Source organism: Bufo bufo, chromosome 4 (genome assembly GCF_905171765.1).
Source record: "Bufo bufo chromosome 4, aBufBuf1.1, whole genome shotgun sequence".
NCBI lineage: Eukaryota > Metazoa > Chordata > Amphibia > Anura > Bufonidae > Bufo > Bufo bufo.
Window position 1 is genome coordinate 536,501,697 of NC_053392.1, and position 7,864 is coordinate 536,509,560.

Sequence of the window (7,864 nt, forward strand, 5' to 3'; positions counted from 1 at the left end):
TTAATGGATCTTGAAATTTTATGTTTTATCACATAGGCACATAGTATACATAGTCAGTGTAGAAACACAATGGTTTATTTAAGACCAAGTGGCTTCAATGTATTTGCACTGAAACAATTCAAAAATTGTTTGCAAAGGTGGACATAGCTTTTAAAGTCCTTGAGTTGTCCTCAGCATCAGCGGCAGATGATCAGTGAGGTGATGTTTTTTATTTTTATTTAGAATTCATTGCTTTAAAAATAAAATTCCCCTTGAAAATCCCTCTTAGAGCTGTTCACATGGAATTTTTTGCCAGCTGAATTTGGCGCAGATTCCATGCCATAAACCGCTAGGTGGTCACACAGAGATCGCCTCCCGTTGTTTTCAATGAGAGGCCAAATTCAGCAGATAAAAACTTCACCGTGAATGACCCCTTAGACTCGAGCAGGATTAGCTGTCATTATTTTAGTCCCTGATAGGCAATGTCTTATCGGTAGCTTCATGATTGTGATTATGTCCTACTTCTTTGTGAATTACTGTTCCACCAGGGCTGCTAAGTTTACTGGTGGTTTTGGATAGTCAAACATCGCGCGGTGCATAACGCATCCCTCTGCCTCAGTCTTACTGTATAGTGTATTTGAAGTTTAATGTTTTATTACTGTTTTTAATAAAGAGTTGTTCCATCTATGTTCATTCATTCAATACATAATATATTTGTGTGTGTCTATACTGTATTTGTACAAATTTGCTGCTTAAAATTTAGTGCTTGTTTACTTAGTTTTTTTTTTTTTTTACCAAAGCAGCCAAATGGGTCTAACATCCAAGTTTTCTCCGTGCTGATTGTCTGCATGGCTCATGCTGAACATAAACGGCGAAACGGCATCCAAGAACAAATATTGCTGGCCAGTCTCTGTGTTAACTGCAGTCTGTGATTGCTCACTTTCTGTACAGATGAAGGCTCCATGTGGTTTGCCTAATGGCACAGTACACTATGAAATTACCTCAAAGCACTGAAGGTTGCTACTTCCGTATAAAATACATTAGTCATTGGTACACACCATGCTACAGCTCACAGTTGCTTTTATATATATATATATACACACACACACACACACACACACAGTGGTTCTTGAAAGTTTGACCTAAAACTACATCAGATTTTCACACAAGCCCTAAAAGTAGATAAACAAATGAGTCTAAATATTAGACTTGGTCATTTATATATTGTCTGTGAGTGGCAAAAGCATGTGAACCTTTAGGATTAGCAGAAATGAAGATGAAATTAGAGTCAGGTGTTTTGGCATGGGATAACAGGTGTCAGAGGGTGACCTGGATTTTTTTAAAGAACAGGGATATATATCAACGTCTGATTTTTACAATATGTTTGTAGAAGTATATTGTGGCACGAACAAAGGAGATTTCTGAGGACCTCAGAAGAAGGGTTGTCAATGCTAATCAGCCTATAAAAGGTTACAAAACTCCAGCAATCCACAGTTAGGCCTCATGCACACGACCGCTGTTCTGGTTCGCATCCGAGCCGCAGTTTTTGCGGCTCTGGTGCGGACCTATTCACTATTCAATGAGGCTGCAAAAGATGCGGATAGCACTCCGTGTGCTGTCCGCATCCGTTGCTCTGTTCCGTGGCCCCGCTAAAAAAATATAACCTGTCCTATTCTTGTCCGTTTTGCTGACAAGAATAGGCAGTTATATCAATGGCTGTCCGTGCCGTTCCGCAAAATTGCGGAACGCACACGGACGCTATCCGTGTTTTGCGGATCTGCAATTTGCGGACCGCAAAACACACCCTGGTCGTGTGCATGAGGCCTTAGACAGATTGTGTACAAATAAAGGAAATTCAAGACCGTTTACCCTTTCCAGGAGTGGTTGAACGACAAAGATCATACCAAGAGCAAGGCATGTAATAGTTTGTGAGGTCACACAGGAAACCAAGGTAACCTCTAAGTAAATAAAATCTTTCTCACCTTAGCTAATGTTAATTTTCATAAATCCTCCATCAGGCAGACACTGAACAACAATGGTGTGCATTTCAGGATTGCTGCCCCATATTAAGTTTGACAAAGATCAACTGGACCAGAAGGATATTGGAACAATATTTTGTTGATGGATGAGACCAAAGTAGAACTTTTTTGGTTAAAATGAGAAGTATTCTGTTTGGAGAAAGGAAATTGCTGCATTCCAGCATATAAACCCCATCCCATCTATGAAAAATGGTGGTAGTAGTATGATTGTCTGGGTTTAAAGTGCTGGATCTAGGCCAGTATGACTTGCCATCATTGATAGAACAATGAATTCTGAATTATACCAGCAAATTCTAAAGGAAAATGTCAGGATATATGTCCATGAGCTGACTCTCAAGAGAATGTGGGTCATGCAGCAAGACAAAAAGACCCTAAGCCCATGCTAACCCTTGTCCACCTCCAAAAGGTAAGCACATGAACATCAGGATTAGACCACAGACCAATGGAAAAATGTGGCATTGTCCAATGAATGACATTTTATTTTACATTATATGGAGAACCAGGTATATGTGCATAGCTCTCCTGGGGAAGAAATGGTACCAGGATGCACTATACAAAGAAGGCAAGCCGTCGTAGGCAGTTTGATACTTTGGGCAATGTTCTGCTGGGTATCCTTGGGTCTTGGCATTTATGTGGTTGTTACTTTGACACATACCAGCTAATTAAACATTGTGTAGACTAAGGGGCACATTTATTAAGACCAGTCTTAATAAAGCCCTAACCGTTGGGTCGCTATCTGCGCCTGAAATACTAATTTAGACGTTGTTCAGCATAGTAAATGACCGCCTAAGTATACTTCTTCATAAAAAGGCAACTCATTAATGGCAATGGTCTCTTTCAGCTGCCTTACTGCAAAAATGTTCGACTATGGTGTAGAAACATGACAGAGTTGAAGGCATTGACTGTCTGAGCATCTGTGAGATGTTCTGGAAAAACAAGTCTGATTCATGGAGGCTGCACTTTCCAACTTACTGGGCCTAAAGGATCTGCTGCTAATGTATTGCATCAGACACCACAAGACAACTTCCGAAGTCTTGTGGTGTCTGTGCCTCAAAATATTTGTGCCTTTTTTCTTTTTTGGCACAAAGGATCTGCTGTACAATATTTAAATTTAATGCTGATCAGTGTGTGTATAACTTATTTTGTCAACAATTGAGCACAGTCGTAATTTCACCTCTTACTGTGATAAATACTATGGCGGAGTGTGAAACACTGTAGAAATTGTACCCACTTGCAAGTCACAGTTGAGGCGTGGTAATTACGTTTAGATAGTAATTATCATGTGTAAAATGTCCTATAAAAATATATGAGCTATTGTATATCAGAATATCTCCAATCAGTGGACATAAAATGTTGCCCATGTATTTAGTTTAGGCTGCCTTCACACTGGAGTCATTCAGTTACATCAGCTGACTGTTGCCCTGGATAGTCTTTTGTGCCTCCTTTTTCCCTGAAAAAGAAAAACGGAAACCTGATAAATGCTAGAAGAAGAAAACGTTTCCTCCTGACAGATGCCTTCTCTTCAGTGAAGAGTTGAATGTACATGCAGCAATCACCTCCACTCTATGGGATCGAACAGTGGTCACTGCCATCGCTCAACCCATACAGATTCATTGGTTCTAGGCAGCAGATCGCTGTTTACACAGCATGTTCTGCTGCCCAGAATAGATAATTTAGGTGTCTGCATAAACAACCAACATTGTGCTTGTTCATTGGGTGATCAGCGGCACATTTACAAGGACAGATTATCAGGAACGAGCCTACCATTGCTTCTCAGTTTTATGATCACTTCAACAAACTATACATGGCCATACAAATTACATAAATGTCCACCGGACCTGATGATTTTTGTGGGACCGGCTATCCTTCTAATGTGTACTGTGGTGTCCTGACTCTACCCTAACGGCGGATGTCAGGGGGAAATAATTATTGGGATGTTGGATTTCAACATGCTCGATCTTTTCCTTCTGAGCACAGATAAGCCACCGCCACAGGTGTCTGGTAGCAGCTTTCCCTATTGAGACCACATGCAAGCTTTGCTGAGCCGAGTGTTCATGTGTATGAGGAAATTAGGAGAAATAGCTGTTGGACTAATGAATCCATGATCATCCAGTCATCTCTACTCATAGGATCACATTTATAAGAGTAGAGGTCACTGCAGTTAGTCTGTTGACATCAACGGGAACCTCAGAACAAGCACAACATTTCCATTACTGCAGCCACAATCAGGGGTGTAACTACATTTCATAAAGCTCCACAGCAGGAATAGTCTGACCACCTTGCTGACAGTAACATGAACTAACTTAATACAAACATAGTTACGTAGTTAATACGGTTGAAAAAAGGCAGAAGTCCATCAAGTTCAACCAAGGGATAGGAGAGAACATGAAATTTCGAAAAGGGGAGTGAAGCCAAGACTTTCACATTTTCAGAAGCATTAATGTTATTTACTTTTATGAGTTCACCTAAGCCTTTATTTTAAAACTAATAAATATATCACCAGTCCGCAATAATGCTATGCAGCAGGTCCGAAAAGTGATGTGGGTTCAATCACGTTATAAACAGGTACAATATATAGGGTTCGGACCGCGCTTCTGGTCCAGGTCAGTATGCAAGCAGAAGCAGCAGACGCTTGGAATTTTATGTGTTTTAAAAGCTGTTTTAAGAAAGTTGTCTTGTGAGTATGGACAAATAAAAAGTTTTAAAGAAGTATTACGGAGCTTCACTATTGCAGAAGCCATTCTTGTCCACAGAATACTTCCAGGAATCGGAAGAAAAGATATACAGATTTGTCTGTGGTATATACCATTTGAGTCCGTGTGGGGACTGAACCAGATTGTATGGAAACGTGGCTGTTTCGACAGAATAAGAGCAACCTACCACGGAGAGATTACATTTACGCCTTGTGTGATACGCAGTGTGTGAGTACAATCAGTGCAATGCAGGTTACTGTTACATACGGATTTACACTATTATAATTCCATTGGTTGCAGGATATCTACTTGAGGGATATTTGCAGCCCTCAGGCTCTCTCTGCAAACGAGGAAGTGAGAAGGATTAAAGAACTTGCATACTGACCTGGACCAGAAGCGCGGTCCGAACCCTATATATTGTCCCCCTTTATTTGCCTCTTCTCAAGACTAAATAAATGTAATTATTAAGCTTTCATGAAGAGACCCTCCATGCCACTTATCAGTTTAGTTGCTCTCCTTTGTACTTTTTACCTGCTCCAGGGCATCCTTTCTATGGACTGGTGCCCAGAACTGAACATTCCAGATGAAGCCTCACCAAAGCTTTGTAAAGTGGTAATATTACACCCCTGTCCCACAAGTCCATGTCTCTTTTAATACATGGCAATATTCTACTAGACTTAGAAGCAGCTGATTGTATGCTATTATTTAATCTATGATCTACGAGTACACCTAAATCCTTCTCTACAAGTTACTCTCCCAGTGTTACTCCCCCTCAGGACATATGATAAACGTAGATTATTACTACCATATTTTTTGCCCTATAAGATGCATTTTTTCCCTGCAAAAGTAGGAGGGAAATGTCAGAGCATCTTATAGGGTGAATACTAATGAGTGCTGCAATTTTGATAGCGCTGATTAGTACAGTAGGACCCAGGAGCGGTGGGTACAGCGCTCTCTCTGCAGACGTGAGGGCGTAGGTGTGCTCTGTGACCTCACTCTGTGCAATGTCAGGTCCTCAAACAGTTGTGAATAGATCTTTAGACTGTGTCAGTGAGTGAGTCTGTGATTAGTCTCTAGCAAATATACTGCATATAGGATGCATAATGACTTATTTAGGGGCTATTGGGTTTACAGTATCTCTGATAGTCTGCAGCAGTTAAGGCTTCAATAAGATAAACCCTGGTTGCCTGTGGTAAAGAATATGGTGGTGTAAGGGTATATTCCTGAAGAGCTGGGCATTAACAGCCATATCCCTGTTGTCTTATGATAGTTAAGGGGTAAAGAAGCAAATAACTGGTTCTGTAAGACCGTAATCAGTGGTCACATCCATGGTGTAAAAAGGGCTTTATTGAGTTAATTAATACATCCTGGGAATTGTTCCCATTTCTAGGTCAAAAGTAGTGAAATTAAAACATCCCTGGTACTTCTGGGCAATGAAGGCACATCCCTGATGATGTAGAAAAAGTATTGGGCAAATCTTTGATAGCCTACGGCAGTGATGGTGAATCTTTTTAAGACCGAGTGCCCAAACTGCAACCCAAAACCCACTTATTTATCGTAAAGTGCCAACACGGCAATTTACCCTGAATGCAACAGTCCAATATACACTGCTCAAAAAAATAAACACTTAAACACTAAAAAACACTTAAACAACACTATGTAACTCCAAGTCAATCACACTTCTGTGAAATCAAACTGTCCACTTAGGAAGCAACACTGAGTGACAATCAATTTCACATGCTGTTGTGCAAATGGGATAGACAACAGGTGGAAATTATGGTCAATTAGCAAGACACCCCCAATAAAGGAGTGGTTCTGCAGGTGGTTATCACAGACCACTTCTCAGTTCCTATGCTTCCTGGCTGATGTTTTGGTCACTTTTGAATGCTGGCGGTGCTTTCACTCTAGTGGTAGCATGAGACGGAGTCTACAACCCACACAAGTGGCTCAGGTAGTGCAGCTTATCCAGGATGGCACATCAATGCGAGCTGTGGCAAGAAGGTTTGCTGTGTCTGTCAGCGTAGTGTCCAGAGCATGGAGGCGCTACCAGGAGACAGGTCAGTACATCAGGAGACGTGGAGGAGGCCGTAGGAGGGCAACAACCCAGCAGCAGGACCACTACCTCCGCCTTTGTGCAAGGAGGAACAGGAGGAGCACTGCCAGAGCCATGCAAAATGACCTCCAGCAGGCCACAAATATGCATGTGTCTTCTCAAACGGTCAGAAACAGACTCCATGAGGGTGATATGAGGGCCCGACGTCCACAGGTGGGGGTTGTGCTTACAGCCCAACACCGTGCAGGACGTTTGGCATTTGCCAGAGAACACCAAGATTGGCAAATTCGCCACTGGCGCCCTGTGCTCTTCACAGATGAAAGCAGGTTCACACTGAGCACATGTGACAGACGTGACAGAGTCTGGAGACGCCATGGAGAACGTTCTGCTGCCTGCAACATCCTCCAGCATGACCGGTTTGGCATTGGGTCAGTAATGGTGTGGGGTGGCATTTCTTTGGAGGGCCGCACAGCACTCCATGTGCTCGCCAGAGGTAGCCTGACTGCCATTAGGTACCGAGATGAGATCCTCAGACCCCTTGTGAGACCATATGCTGGTGCGGTTGGCCCTGGGTTCCTCCTAATGCAAGACAATGCTAGACCTCATGTGGCTGGAGTGTGTCAGCAGTTCCTGCAAGACGAAGGCATTGATGCTATGGACTGGCCCGCCCGTTCCCCAGACCTGAATCCAATTGAGCACATCTGGGACATCATGTCTCACTCTATCCACCAACGTCACGTTGCACCACAGACTGTCCAGGAGTTGGCAGATGCTTTAGTCCAGGTCTGGGAGGAGATCCCTCAGGAGACCATCCGCCACCTCATCAGGAGCATGCACAGGTGTTGTAGGGAGGTCATACAGGCACGTGGAGGCCACACACACTACTGAGCCTCATTTTGACTTGTTTTAAGGACATTACATCAAAGTTGGATCAGCCTGTAGTGTGTTTTTCCACTTTAATTTTGAGTGTGACTCCAAATACAGACCTCCGTGGGTTGAAAAATGTGATTTCCATTTTTTAATTTTTGTGTGATTTTGTTGTCAGCACATTCAACTATGTAAAGAACAAAGTATTTCAGAAGAATATTTAATTAATTCAG